The sequence below is a fragment of the Ranitomeya imitator genome, chromosome 10 (genome assembly GCF_032444005.1).
Source record: "Ranitomeya imitator isolate aRanImi1 chromosome 10, aRanImi1.pri, whole genome shotgun sequence".
NCBI classification, from domain to species: domain Eukaryota; kingdom Metazoa; phylum Chordata; class Amphibia; order Anura; family Dendrobatidae; genus Ranitomeya; species Ranitomeya imitator.
In genome coordinates, this window is record NC_091291.1 from 139,247,773 (window position 1) to 139,261,722 (window position 13,950).

Sequence of the window (13,950 nt, forward strand, 5' to 3'; positions counted from 1 at the left end):
AAAGGGAGACAAGAGGTTGGATGGTAACAATTGTTTTCGTTGTTCGGACCGGCCATAGTGTAAGGCTCAGGTGTTCATGTAAAGCTGCATGAACCAGTTAACTGCCTAAGTATGTAACAGTACAGACACAGAGGGCTATTAACTGCATACAGTGTATGAGAACATGATGCAAGGAACCTGATAAAGGTTTAAGGTTTTGTATTTTTTTTTTAATGGGCCACACAGGGATCGTTAGGTTAATGCGTTGAGGCGGTAGGTCAATCTGAACAAATGCGTTTTTAGGGCACGCTTAAAACTGTGGGGATTGGGGATTAATCTTATTAACCTGGGTAGTGCATTCCAAAGAATCGGCGCAGCACGTGTAAAGTCTTGGAGACGGGAGTGGGAGGTTCTGATTATTGAGGATGCTAACCTGAGGTCATTAGCGGAGCGGAGGGCACGGGTAGGGTGGTAGACTGAGACCAGAGAGGAGATGTAGGGTGGTGCTGAGCCATGGAGTGCTTTGTGGATGAGGGTAGTAGTTTTGTACTGGATTCTGGAGTGGATGGGTAGCCAGTGTAATGACTGGCACAAGGTAGAGGCATCGGTGTAACGGTTGGTGAGGAATATGATCCTGGCAGCAGCATTCAGGACAGATTGGAGCAGGGAGAGTTTGGTAAGAGGGAGGCCGATTAGTAGAGAGTTACAATAGTCCAGATGGGAATGAATAAGTGAAACAGTAAGAGTTTTTGCAGAGTCGAAAGTAAGAAAAGGGCGAATTCTAGAAATGTTTTTGAGATGCAGATAAGAAGAGCGAGCCAGTGATCGGATGTGGGGGGTGAATGAAAGCTCGGAATCAAGGATGACCTCAAGGCAGCGGGCTTGTTACTTTGGAGTAATGGTGGAACCGCACACGGAGATGGCAATGTCAGGCAAAGGTAGGTTAGTAGAGGGAGAGAACACGAGGAGTTCAGTTTTTGACAGGTTTAGTTTCAGATAGAGGGAGGACATGATGTTAGAGACAGCGGTAAAGGTACCTTCACACATAACGATATTGTTAACGATATCGTTGCTATTTGTGACGTAGCAACGATATCGTTAATGAAATCGTTATGTGTGACAGCGACCAACGATCAGGCCCCTGCTGGGAGATCGTTGGTCGCTGAATAAAGTCCAGAACTTTATTTCGTCGCTGGATCTCCCGCTGACATCGCTGGATCGGCGTGTGTGACACCGATCCAGCGATGTCTTCACTGGTAACCAGGGTAAACATCGGGTAACTAAGCGCAGGGCCGCGCTTAGTAACCCGATGTTTACCCTGGTTACCATCCTAAAAGTAAAAAAAAACAAACACTACATACTTACCTAACGCTGTCTGTCCTCCAGCGCTGTGCTCTGCACTCCTCCTGTACTGTCTGTGAGCCGGAAAGCAGAGCGGTGACGTCACCGCTCTGCTTTCCGGCTCACAGCCAGTACAGGAGGATAGCAGAGAAGCAGAGCGCAGCGCTGGAGGACAGACAGCGGTAGGTAAGTATCTAGTGTTTGTTTGTTTTTACTTTTAGCATGGTAACCAGGGTAAACATCGGGTTACTAAGCGCGGCCCTGCGCTTAGTTACCCGATGTTTACCCTGGTTACCGGCATAGTTGGTCGCTGGAGAGCGGTCTGTGTGACAGCTCTCCAGCGACGCTGCAGCGATCCGGATCGTTGTCGGTATCGCTGCAGCGTCGCTAAGTGTGAAGGGGCCTTTAGACAATCACTGGAGTTTTCTAAAAAGGCAGGTGAGATATCAGGAGAAGAGGTGTATAATTGGGTGTCGTCAGCATAGAGATGGTACTGGAACCCAAATCTACTGATTGTTTGTCCAATAGGGGCAGTATACAAAGAGAAGAGGAGGGGGTCTAGGACTCAGATAGGGCAGGACACCGCAGCCGACCCCTGACCCCTAAATCACAACCCTCGGATGTGTGAATGAGGCGTAAATCCTAATGTCAAAACCTCCAGAGGAGACAGGGTGCAATTACAAAAACCTTCCCCCGGACCAATACTCCACCTCATTTGTCCACTTTTAAGGTACCGTCACACTTAGCGACGCTGCAGCGATACCGACAACGATCCGGATCGCTGCAGCGTCGCTGTTTGGTCGCTGGAGAGCTGTCACACTGACAGCTCTCCAGCGACCAACGATGCCGGTAATCAGGGTAAACATCGGGTAACTAAGCGCAGGGCTGCGCTTAGTAACCCGATGTTTACCCTGGTTACCTTCCTAAAAGTAAAAAAAACAAACACTACATACTTACCTACAGCCGTCTGTCCTCCAGCGCTGTGCTCTGCACTCCTCCTGTACTGTCTGTGTGAGCACAGCGGCCGGAAAGCAGAGCGGTGACGTCACCGCTCTGCTTTCTGGCTGACCGACGCTCACAGCCAGTACAGGAGGAGTGCAGAGCACAGCGCTGGAGGACAGACGGCTGTAGGTAAATATGTAGTGTTTGTTTTTTTTACTTTTAGGAAGGTAACCAGGGTAAACATCGGGTTACTAAGCGCGGCCCTGCACTTAGTTACCCGATGTTTACCCTGGTTACCAGTGAAGACATCGCTGAATCGGTGTCACACACGCCGATTCAGCGATGTCTGCGAGGAGTCCAGCGACCAAATAAAGTTCTGGACTTTCTTCCCCGACCAGCGACAGCCCAGCAGGGGCCTGATCGCTGCTGCCTGTCACACTGGACGATATCGCTAGCGAGGACGCTGCAACGTCACGGATCGCTAGCGATATCGTCTAGTGTGACGGTACCTTTAGGTTTGCTCCTTTGCCCTTGTTTCCACCTAGACCGTAATGGCCTGGACCTGGTAGTCCTTGGATTGGATTATCATTAGTTTGGACAGTGTCTTTTTACCATCAGTGATTTACTCATGCGCTTAAAAAATAAAATGATAAAAACTTGAAAAGCTTCTTATATACATTGCAATAAGTACTCCGGCTGCAGACTGATGACTTTTTCGGACCTGTGGACCTGTATGGGTAATTTTGATCCATGACTCGGATCAGAAAATGGACCTGACTGTCTTGGTGGGAAGCATTTAATCCATCAGCGCGGTTTTGCAAATAAAGCTGCTGGAAACTTACAAATCATTAATTAGCAGACCCTTAATGCAGCAAGATTCTGCATATTACGCACCCCCATAACCTAAGGAGATGACTTGCAGTCAGGATCCGTCAGTCCGGGGAAATATTACATTCAGTAAGACAAATATTCAGTGACATGAAAGAAGGAACCGGATTCTAACTTTATCGAATTCCCATCTCCAGGGAACCGCACATCCCACAACCAACAGGGGGCTTCAGGAGCCCAAGATGGGGTCTGAAACATTTCTTGCCTGATCATCCCCCTCCCCATGAGGACAATAGGACGCGGCTCAGACTACAAAGCCCATTGTTTCTCCAGTGTCCACTGCAAACAGCAGGGAGGTTTCCAGCTCGTAAAATAAAACCGCCACCATTCACATCGCAGAGGAAGACGTGCGCAGAAAAGATGAAGTCCTGCAGCGCCATCACACAGGAGGGTGGACAATGGCCCAGGCTTATATTTCATCAATACAGTCCGACCCCTGAGAGCATCACTATACGCATCACCCTAGGGTCAGCATCCCCGGCGGCCATGTTCTGTCCGGGTATTAAATATCCCTTATGCAGAATAAAGAACAAAATCGCTCATAGAATAGTCATGTATGATCTCTACGCAAGCAGGAAAACAAACGCTGATGACTTTCTTAATTACGCACACCCCAAGTAAACTCCGGCAATGGACCCAATCTCCTTGGAGGCCATCAGAATCGCTCCATTTTGTTTCCAAATTAAATGTTTATTTTTAGGTCTCGTTAGGACCCCATTATGATGTGCATGTCCAGGAAAGTTGGAATCCACCTTTTATCTAGTTGAAGGCACTGGTTAATTTTCAGCTCCATGCTGTATTTTGATCAGATAGGCTCCTGTGTACAAAGCTCAGCAGGAGGTCGGGGATAGAGTCAATTTCCACTGCAGCACGGACAAAAAACTGCTATTACTGGCAAATAAACCTAATTTTTTATATATATTTTTTATATATACACACACCTCTTTTGTTTTTTTTTATACTTTGCTAATATTCTTCCATTATTCAGATTGCAAAATACAATATTCCTAGCAAAGAAAAAGTGTTCCCTGCCCCATCTCTGCCAGCGCCTGGCATTACATATTAATATCTGAGCCTGCGGGAGGCGATTTGTCACCTGCCGAGAGCAGCTCGTGTTCTGTCAATGACCCGGCTGGTGGATTGTGACGCAGGAAGCTGAGAGGACAGAAGAGATCTACTACATGGAGGCCATCATTAATGCCCGGTACCCTCACCTCCTCCACAGCCATAATTAGCCGCCCTGATTTCCCATCTTCTGCTTATTCAGTACCAGCCTTATGTAACACATGCACGAGCCATTAGGACTATCACAGTATACGGGGGACGCCATGGCAACCGCCCCTCCACAGATTTCCAGGGCAAGAGAAATAAATGGATTTTACTAGTCGTGAGCAATTCAGTCGACTCCATCAATGCCGCATGAAAACATCACCAAGAATGACAAAAATGCAGAAAAAAAAAACTGTAAAGACTTTAACCTTGTATTTACAAAATTACGTTTTCCCAGGAAACTAAATATGGTAATTTCTAAAGAACGATATTTATATAAAAAAATGTTTTCCTTGTGTAAATGCCGCAGTTCTCCTGAATCCGCCATTATTTGTTTCTGTACCCGCACTTTGTTTTTGAGATAAGACCCCTATTCTCTGTATAGCAATCGAGTCTTGTTAGCCAAGTGGGTGTGGTCCTTTCTAGTATACAAGCTGCCCACTAAGTCTGGTCCTCGGTGACAATAATCAGGCTCCATTCACACGTCGCGGTCTGTGCTCGGATGTGTGAATCCGGCTTTATCCTCCATTAAGGCTATGTGCACACGTCAGGTTTTTTTCCTGACAAAATCCGGAGAAATCTGCCAGAAAATCGCGTTTTTTTCCGCGCGTTTTTCTCGCGGATTTTTTGCGTTTTTTTTTTTTTTTCCCTGAATGCATGAAATCCGCAGAAAATCCGCAAAAAGAATGAGCATGGCCATTCTTTTTGCGGATTGCGTTTTTTTTGCGGAAAAAAAACGCATACATCTGCACAAAAAACGCGGAATGCATTCTAAATGATAGGATGCATAATTTGAGCGTTTTTTATGCGGATTTATAGCGTTTTTATCGGGAAAATCCGCAAAAAAAACGCGAAAAATCCGGACGTGTGCACATACCCTAAAAGAGATTACAATTTTCCTTATTTATCATGTTGAGACAAAGGGCTTGTAAAAACAAGCAACTTTGCAATTCTCTGCTCGTTGCCTAGGTTACCAGCCACCGCCGAAGTTTATCAGAGGTAGTCTGTCTCCTAGGCAAGGAGCGCGGCACCTGCAAGCTCTCTGATATACAGCTTGCTAATGCTGCTCTGAAACTGGTTGGGTCCCGACATCCCCAGTGCCCCCCGATGCTGCCTCTGTTACCAGCTCTGGATAGAGGGCAGCACGGACCAGCGGCAGTGCTACCATGCTGACTGACGAAAATGACTATCGCCAGGAGCACACCGCTCCCCTACAGCAATTAAGAAGCCAGGAGGGCTAGGGATTGATCTTAAAAATATCCTTTTAAGTTAGAAGCCACATAAGGGTTTTATTGAGCGTGTCCACTGCACAGAACTATAGCTTTGTTACACTGTGGCAGTGCAAAACTGAGTTCTTGATTTCGCTGGAGGGAGGAACCATCACAAGGCGATCGCTAAAATCAACGAGAAACCAATTTGGTTTTTAATGGATTCCAGGGGTCTTCTGGAGCAGAAGTCAATAATTGAGGAGACCCCTTAATACCAGGAAGTCACCAAATAAACAAGCAAACCATCGCTTATCTGTTCTGCCCACATAGATGCCACATACACCCACCAGATCTCAGAGATGCCACATACACCCACCAGATCTCAGAGGTGCCACATACACCCACCAGATCTCAGAGGTGCCACATACACCCACCAGATCTCAGATGCCATATATACCCACCAGATCTCAGATGCCACATACACCCACCAGATCTTAGAGATGCCATATATACCCACCAGATCTCAGATGCCACATACACCCACCAGATCTCAGATGCCATATAATATATACCCACCAGATCTTAGAGATGCCATATATACCCACCAGATCTCAGAGGTGCCACATACACCCACCAGATCTCAGAGGTGCCACATACACCCACCAGATCTCAGAGGTGCCACATACACCCACCAGATCTCAGAGGTGCCACATACACCCACCAGATCTCAGAGGTGCCACATACACCCACCAGATCTCAGAGGTGCCACATACACCCACCAGATCTCAGAGGTGCCACATACACCCACCAGATCTCAGAGGTGCCACATACACCCACCAGATCTCAGAGGTGCCACATACACCCACCAGATCTCAGAGGTGCCACATACACCCACCAGATCTCAGAGGTGCCACATACACCCACCAGATCTCAGAGGTGCCACATACACCCACCAGATCTCAGAGGTGCCACATACACCCACCAGATCTCAGAGGTGCCACATACACCCACCAGATCTCAGAGGTGCCACATACACCCACCAGATCTCAGAGGTGCCACATACACCCACCAGATCTCAGAGGTGCCACATACACCCACCAGATCTCAGAGGTGCCACATACACCCACCAGATCTCAGAGGTGCCATATACACCCACCAGATCTCAGAGGTGCCACATACACCCACCAGATCTCAGAGGTGCCATATACACCCACCAGATCTCAGAGGTGCCATATACACCCACCAGATCTCAGAGCTGCCATATATACCCACCAGATCTCAGAGATGCCATATACACCCAATAGATCTCAGATCTGCCATATATACCCATCAGATCTCAGAGGAGCCATATATACCCACCAGATCTCAGAGGTGCCACATACACCCACCAGATCTCAGAGATGCCATATACACCCACCAGATCTCAGAGGTGCCATATACACCCACCAGATCTCAGAGGTGCCATATACACCCACCATATCTCAGAGCTGCCATATATACCCATCAGATCTCAGAGGAGCCATATATACCCACCAGATCTCAGAGATGCCACATATACCCACCAGATCTCAGATTATACAGAACACTGCACAACTGAGATCAGCACAAGGAAACAGCGTGGAGTGTGAACAATGGCTCCGCTCCTGGTAGCTGAATAATACAGTTTTTCTTGCTGTCCTGGCATTTGGATGTGAAGAATTTGACCTCTAAAAGGGAGTGTAAGGGAATGAACCTGTGAGGAGCGGTGGTGGGGGGCTGGGAGGCAAGACAAAGAGTGAAGCCCCCTCCTTGTGTGGAGAGCAGCAGATGAGGTCATTCCGACATCCAAGAGATTCAGGATTTTCCCCCTAAACTTTGCAGAGAGCAGGACGTTCTCCTCTGTGGTAACTTGCCGTCTGTGCAGCCGCCATCGCATGCGTTTCACGGAGGCAGACAACAGAGCACTGAAAAAGTGCCGCCATATAATAAGAATCCGTTATGCCGCACACATCAGGCAGTTTCCTATCCAGCGCTGATAGTACAAATGGCTGCTGCTCGGCTGCCACCCAGCTTTCCAAAGATACAGAATGGCAAAAAAAATACCGTGGAGGTCCCCCCTCCCCAACTGACCTGTACATGAGGACATGATCAGCTCTGAAATCAGGCACCAACAATACTATAGGAAATCCACACTGGTCAAAAAGGCGCTGATTCGGGCCAATGCGGGAAATTGGGGCCTGTACAGATTTGACTATTATCAGACAACGGGTGTCCTGGCCTCCGTCCACTGGAAATGGCCCCGAAAAATGTCAGGATCGAACATTTCACATATTGGCTGATCAAATGCAAAGTCTCAGGGGAGGAGGATCAGAAAGCACCGACACGTGCACTGCACAATGAGCGCTGCTCCGGCTGTGACCGAGGAAGCCACCATCTTCCTATAAAGCCTATAAATGCAGGCCGTGCCTTTCATCCCACGGCGTGGCCTCTCCAGACACGCAGCCTTGTTTATGGAGATACTGGGTGGATACTTCTGTTCTTCTCTTTCTTCTTCTTGTTGCTACATGAACGGGCCCTAGTATATGGTGGCGATCTGTCCTCTGCACGCTGCCCTAATGCGTACATGCCAGGCCTTAAAGGGAATCTACCACCAGGTTTTAGTGTCCTGAGAGCAGCATGATGTAGGGACAGAGACCATGATTCCAGCGATGTGTCGCTTATTGAGCTACTTGCTTTTGATTTGAAATTTTCACTGCTGCAGATCTAGCAGAGCTCTGAATGCTGAGCTGTGTATAACCCCTCCCACTGTGCACACTGTGCATAGGCAGAAAGCTGCCAATCAGTGGTGGGGGCAGGGTTATGCAGAGCACTTGAGGACTACATGGCAGAAAACAACTACTCCTCTTGCCATAAAATCAGTTTTAATCAGCAGAAGATTATCTAAATTACAGCAAGCAGCCCAGTAATTGACCATCGCTGGAATCAGAGTCTCAGATGAAGAGGCGAAAACCTGGTGACAAATTCCCTTTAAATTTATTAAATCTAAAGTCTATGTTAGCCTTCTGTGTGAACATGATCATCAATGCGCGACTGTAGTGTTCAGAGCAATGAGCGCTAAATGTGATCCGTACGATCATCAAATGGGGCCCTGTAATGCTATCTCTGGGGCCAAATGTGAACAGTCAGCAAAACAATAAAATGCTGCAGTCATCATATGGATCCTGGCACTTTTGCCATTCCTATAAGGCCGGGTGCACGCGGTCAGGAACCGGCAGCGCTTTGGACGCAGCACATGTCCGCCGCCGGCTTTTGGACACAGGTGATTCAGTATGTGTTCATTGAATGCACATAATACAGAAACCTGTTTTAGGAGTCAGTAATTACCAGGACATCAGTAATTATACGTCGGTCATGACACATACTGCACATGACGCACTCATAGCAGGAACAGAAGAGTCCAAATTCTGCAAGAAAAAAAAAAAATTACCTAATAGGAGATTAGTAAAATATGTCATTTACTAGGCGTCTGAGCCTCGCTGGACCAAAGGAGGAAACCAAAAGTATAGAGGCGGGCGAGGGACCCAGGCAATGATGGAAGGAAAGCAGGAGATCGGTGAGGTGACTACAGCCTAGATTTTATTCTGAAAGGTTTTTTTTAAAAAAAAGTTAAGAATGGACAATCCCTTTAAATCAAACCCTGCACTGATGAATGGGTAAAGGAAATGCTAACCAGTCTATGGCCTGATCTTAACGCCCACAAGTCCGGGCACGACCAACAAACAGATCATGATACGGAGCCATAGTGCAGACAGTAAGACGTCTCCATGTTATGGAGGCCATGTGAGCGCGGCCCTACAGATGCCAGACCTGGATCACCCCACAGTTAGGCTGGTTTCACATTTGCGTTTTTTTTTTTTTTTTTGCGTTTTTGCGCAAAAATCGCATGCGGTCCTTTTCCTATACTTAACATTAAAAACACATGCATTTTTTTGCATGCGTTTTGACACCGCATGCGTTTTTTCTCTGCATGCGTTGTGTTGCAGAAATGCAACATGTAGTAATTTCTAGCAGCGTTTTTTTTGCCACAAAAAAACGCATGCTTTTTTTTTTGCGGCAAAAAAACGTATTGATGTCTATGTAAACGCATGCGTTTTTAAGCACATGCGTTTGCATGCGTTTTTATAGAAAAAACACAAGAATACACACTGATAAGCCACCCCCCCACCCTAACCCTAAGGGATCCTAACCCTAAGGGTTAGGATCCCTAGGGTTAGAGTTTGGGTTAGGGCTAGGGTTAGGGCTAGGGTTAGAGTTTGGGTTAGAGTTTGGGTTAGAGTTTGGGTTAGAGTTTGGGTTAGAGTTTGGGTTAGAGTTTGGGTTAGAGTTTGGGTTAGAGTTTGGGTTAGAGTTTGGGTTAGAGTTTGGGTTAGAGTTTGGGTTAGAGTTTGGGTTAGAGTTTGGGTTAGAGTTTGGGTTAGAGTTTGGGTTAGAGTTTGGGTTAGAGTTTGGGTTAGAGTTTGGGTTAGAGTTTGGGTTAGAGTTTGGGTTAGAGTTTGGGTTAGAGTTTGGGTTAGAGTTTGGGTTAGAGTTTGGGTTAGAGTTTGGGTTAGAGTTTGGGTTAGAGTTTGGGTTAGAGTTTGGGTTAGAGTTTGGGTTAGAGTTTGGGTTAGAGTTTGGGTTAGAGTTTGGGTTAGAGTTTGGGTTAGAGTTTGGGTTAGAGTTTGGGTTAGAGTTTGGGTTAGAGTTTGGGTTAGGATCCCTAGGGTTACTAGGGATCCTAACCCTAGGTATTCCTGTTTATAGTGGGTTTTCTAGTTGATTTTGATGATTGGCAGCTGTCACACACTTCTCATCATGCGTTTCAAAAACGCAAATGCACAAAAAAACGCATGTAAACGCGTCAAAACGCCGCGTTTGTGTTAAAACATGCAAAAACGCATGCACCTTAAAAACGTAGCGTTTAAACGCGTTTTTTCACCAAATGCGTTTGCGTTTAAAACACTGCGTTTTTAAACGCAAATGTGAAACCAGCCTTAGAGAGAACTGAACGTCGTCCTATCATTTGGTTCTTGGTGTTGTGGGCGTCAGGCGGGTATTCCAGTCTCATCACATCTATAACAGCAGCCTCAGATTCCACACAGATATCCCACATGCCGCGAGGAATGAAGGACACAGATCTGGGAGACGAATTATGGGAATTCCACATGTGCAAATGTTAATGCCGAGGAACGCAGAGAAGGAGCGGCTCCCACCGCAGATTATTAGAGGCGCCCCGCCTGTCAGGATACACCGCCACCAACCACCGGACGTCCAAAGAGTATCGTAGTCCAGGAGCCATCAACCGATCGCGGATCCGTTATCTGATAGGAGGCACTGAGCAGATGCCCATTTCCGGTTTTTAGATATTTTGCTAAATGTAACAAATCGACAAGAGAAAATATTTACAACTGTAACGAAACGTAGAAGGATTGCAGATCCAGGTCACAGTCACTCCAGAGAACAGGCACAATTAATAATAATAATAATCTAATAATTATTATCATTAATTACACTTCATTTATGTAGTGCCGACATAATCTGCAGCGCTGTACAGAGATCACCATCACTCACAATTCAACCAAGTGTTCAAGTGTAGGAGAAAACCTAAGAAACCCATGCCAACATTGGGAAAACATGCAAACTCCCAGTAGATTGTTCGGCTGGTTGGACCAGAGCTCTGGACATCAAATTTGCCCTAACCGGAAACAGACAACTATACGTTCAGGCTGCAAGCAAATTATTATTATTACAGCGGTGTCATCTGTCGCAGGCGTCCAATACCGGCCTGATCCCGTCCGTACAATCGCTGCGATGCCACAGTCAATACTGGTCGCAGCATCCAAGTGATTAGGTATCTAAGAAGCCAATAGCCTCCGAGGGTGCGAGTTGCTGGGGCCTTAGGGTGTGAGTAGACGATCCGGAAGTAGCAGCGCTTTGGACACATCGCATGTCCGCTGTATCCTAGGCGCTGCTGCCTATCGACCGCAGATGATTCCGCATGTGATCACTGAACCGTACGGATTCACAGCGTCCAATACATTCTATATGGGTGACATTTCTGTTATGGAGACTGAGCATCTTCACTAGAAAAGTATACACGCTGCAGTCTGGAAAGATGCGCCGCATGTCCGTCTCCATGGGTAAGCAGCAGGCGTCCGTGGACACAAAGTGGGATGGGATTTCATGTAATCCACTATGCTGCAAGATCTGGCTGCTGCTGGTTGGACGTTGCACAAGTCCATCGCGTCCAACCCGCAGCGTTTACTGGTCGCCTGCACATACTCTTAGGCCTCATTCAGACATCCACTTATCGTTCATAAAACACGTACCCATGATAGTCTATGGGGAAGTTCACATGTGCAGGTTTGTTCTGAGTCATGAATCAGAGTAATCTGTACAAGTCTGCGGTGAAAATCACGGAGAGCGAACGGACGCCATCTATGCACGGCCTGTGTGCTGTCCGTATTTATCCGTGTAATGGATGGGAGAAGCTTTGGCAATCACCGCTGGTAAAAACAGAACAAACACTGATGAAAATCGAATACAAAACACTGACAGAAACCAGTCAGCTCAAACACGTACGAGAGAAAAAAAGGCCATCTGCCATCTTACTACACCGACTAAGTTATCGCTATGCCAAGGCACCGACCGCATCGCGGAGCCAACGGACTACGAGCCAAGCACAAGGAGGTAAAGAGGTCTGTAAAGATGCAGCGCCCAGTCTGTGAGGCGTTTTACATGGGACTGCAGGTACATCTAGTGCATTATCGCTCTGCTTTCCAGAAGTGGTGAGCATGTCAGTTCCTTTCCGCCGATGGATGACGAGGCGGGTGACTCACGGACGACGGCGGGTGACGCCAGTGAGAGATCCTGTCTAATAACTCATCAGTATTCTGTGATTTCTGCCCATCAGGTTCCTTCCGTCATTCTGTCTCCATAGAAACTGGTCAGTGACATCATAGTCCGGCACTGGTGTCTGGCAGAGATGTGAGCGGCAGCAGCGCCGGGCACTGGTCCTCGCACGCGGGGGAATCGCTGGTGCCACGCGCAGATGCCAGGGAGCGTTTCATATGCAAAGTGACCGTCCCGCTGCGAATCTGCGCTCATCAGCGGCGATCACAGGGTGCAGATCACACACTCAGCTTCCCAGAATAGCAGAGCCGAGCGTGTCACTAATGAAAATAGAGTGGGTCAGTCTGCAGTCCTATGTAAATCCAGGCAGCAAACCATGAGCGGAGTCACTAAATGCACACCTACAAATACAGCAGAGCCGAGCTCATCAGCGAGCGACATTGGACCACGTCAGGGACGTGTTCGGCCTGTGGTATAAATAGTGCTGTGATGTCACCAATGCCCTAAATATGTAGCAAGGCCTTACACAGGACTGCAGGCGTTCCTGTCACCTTATATCAGTCATGATCTATTAGCCACCGATACACCAAACACAGCTCGGTCCGGCCACACAAACCGATGTAGCAGAGGCCAAGGCGCTGTCATTAGATCATTTTTTCCGCACGTTGGGATCAATAACTGGAATTATCTGCAGTCCTATGCGAAGCCGCGGGGATTTATCGATTCCTCATTGTTATATAGATCAGTGCCGGGTAGAAGCCGACATCATACGGAGCAGCGCCAAGAGGCAACCCCGGCTCTGCTACATCTGTAGGCCAAAGCTCCCCATTATGGAGACTGATCTACACGGACCGATGCGGATCCGTACGAGACACGTCCATCAGTCGATCCATCGCGGATCCGGCGGTGACATCACAGGTCGGCCGATAACAGCGGAGGGATGTGACAGGGAGGCCACGCACAGAGCTGCCATCTTGGGCTCTCATCACATAATATGGCTGCTGGAGATCCCGGCCGGCAGACGTCGGCTCACACGTCGGGGAGGGGGGCAGCGAGCAGCAGCGACGCAGGCAGAAAACGCACCAGCACCCAAAGACGTGCGTCCGTCAGCGCTAATCACGGAGGGTTAACCCAGCAGCTCGCCGAGGAGGGGTTAATATAGCAACAGCGACATCCCTGGACACCGGCACTGAAGGTGTTAACAGATTGCGGCCATTACTCCATGGAGAAAGGGTTAATAGCTCCCCCAAGGAAACGCAGGGAGAAGCCGCAGCTGACGCCCTGTTGTGTCTGCAGACCCCCCAGTACAGAAGACAGACCACCACCCCCCAGATCCACCTCTGCAGGGGGAGACAGGCAGGGTACATGGGAGGGCCCCAATCTGTACCAGCCATGATGTCATCACCCGGCAGTGACGTCACACTCTGCACCCATCCATTATCACAGCACAATA

The 13,950-nt window shown here is 48.0% G+C and overlaps 1 protein-coding gene across 8 annotated transcripts in view; it reads right to left on the reverse strand.

The window, feature by feature from the left end:
* The window catches only part of KIF1B (kinesin family member 1B), a 133,355-nt gene that overhangs the window by 119,069 nt on the left and 336 nt on the right, over positions 1 to 13,950 (reverse strand). The gene's annotated exons all lie outside the window — the stretch shown is intronic.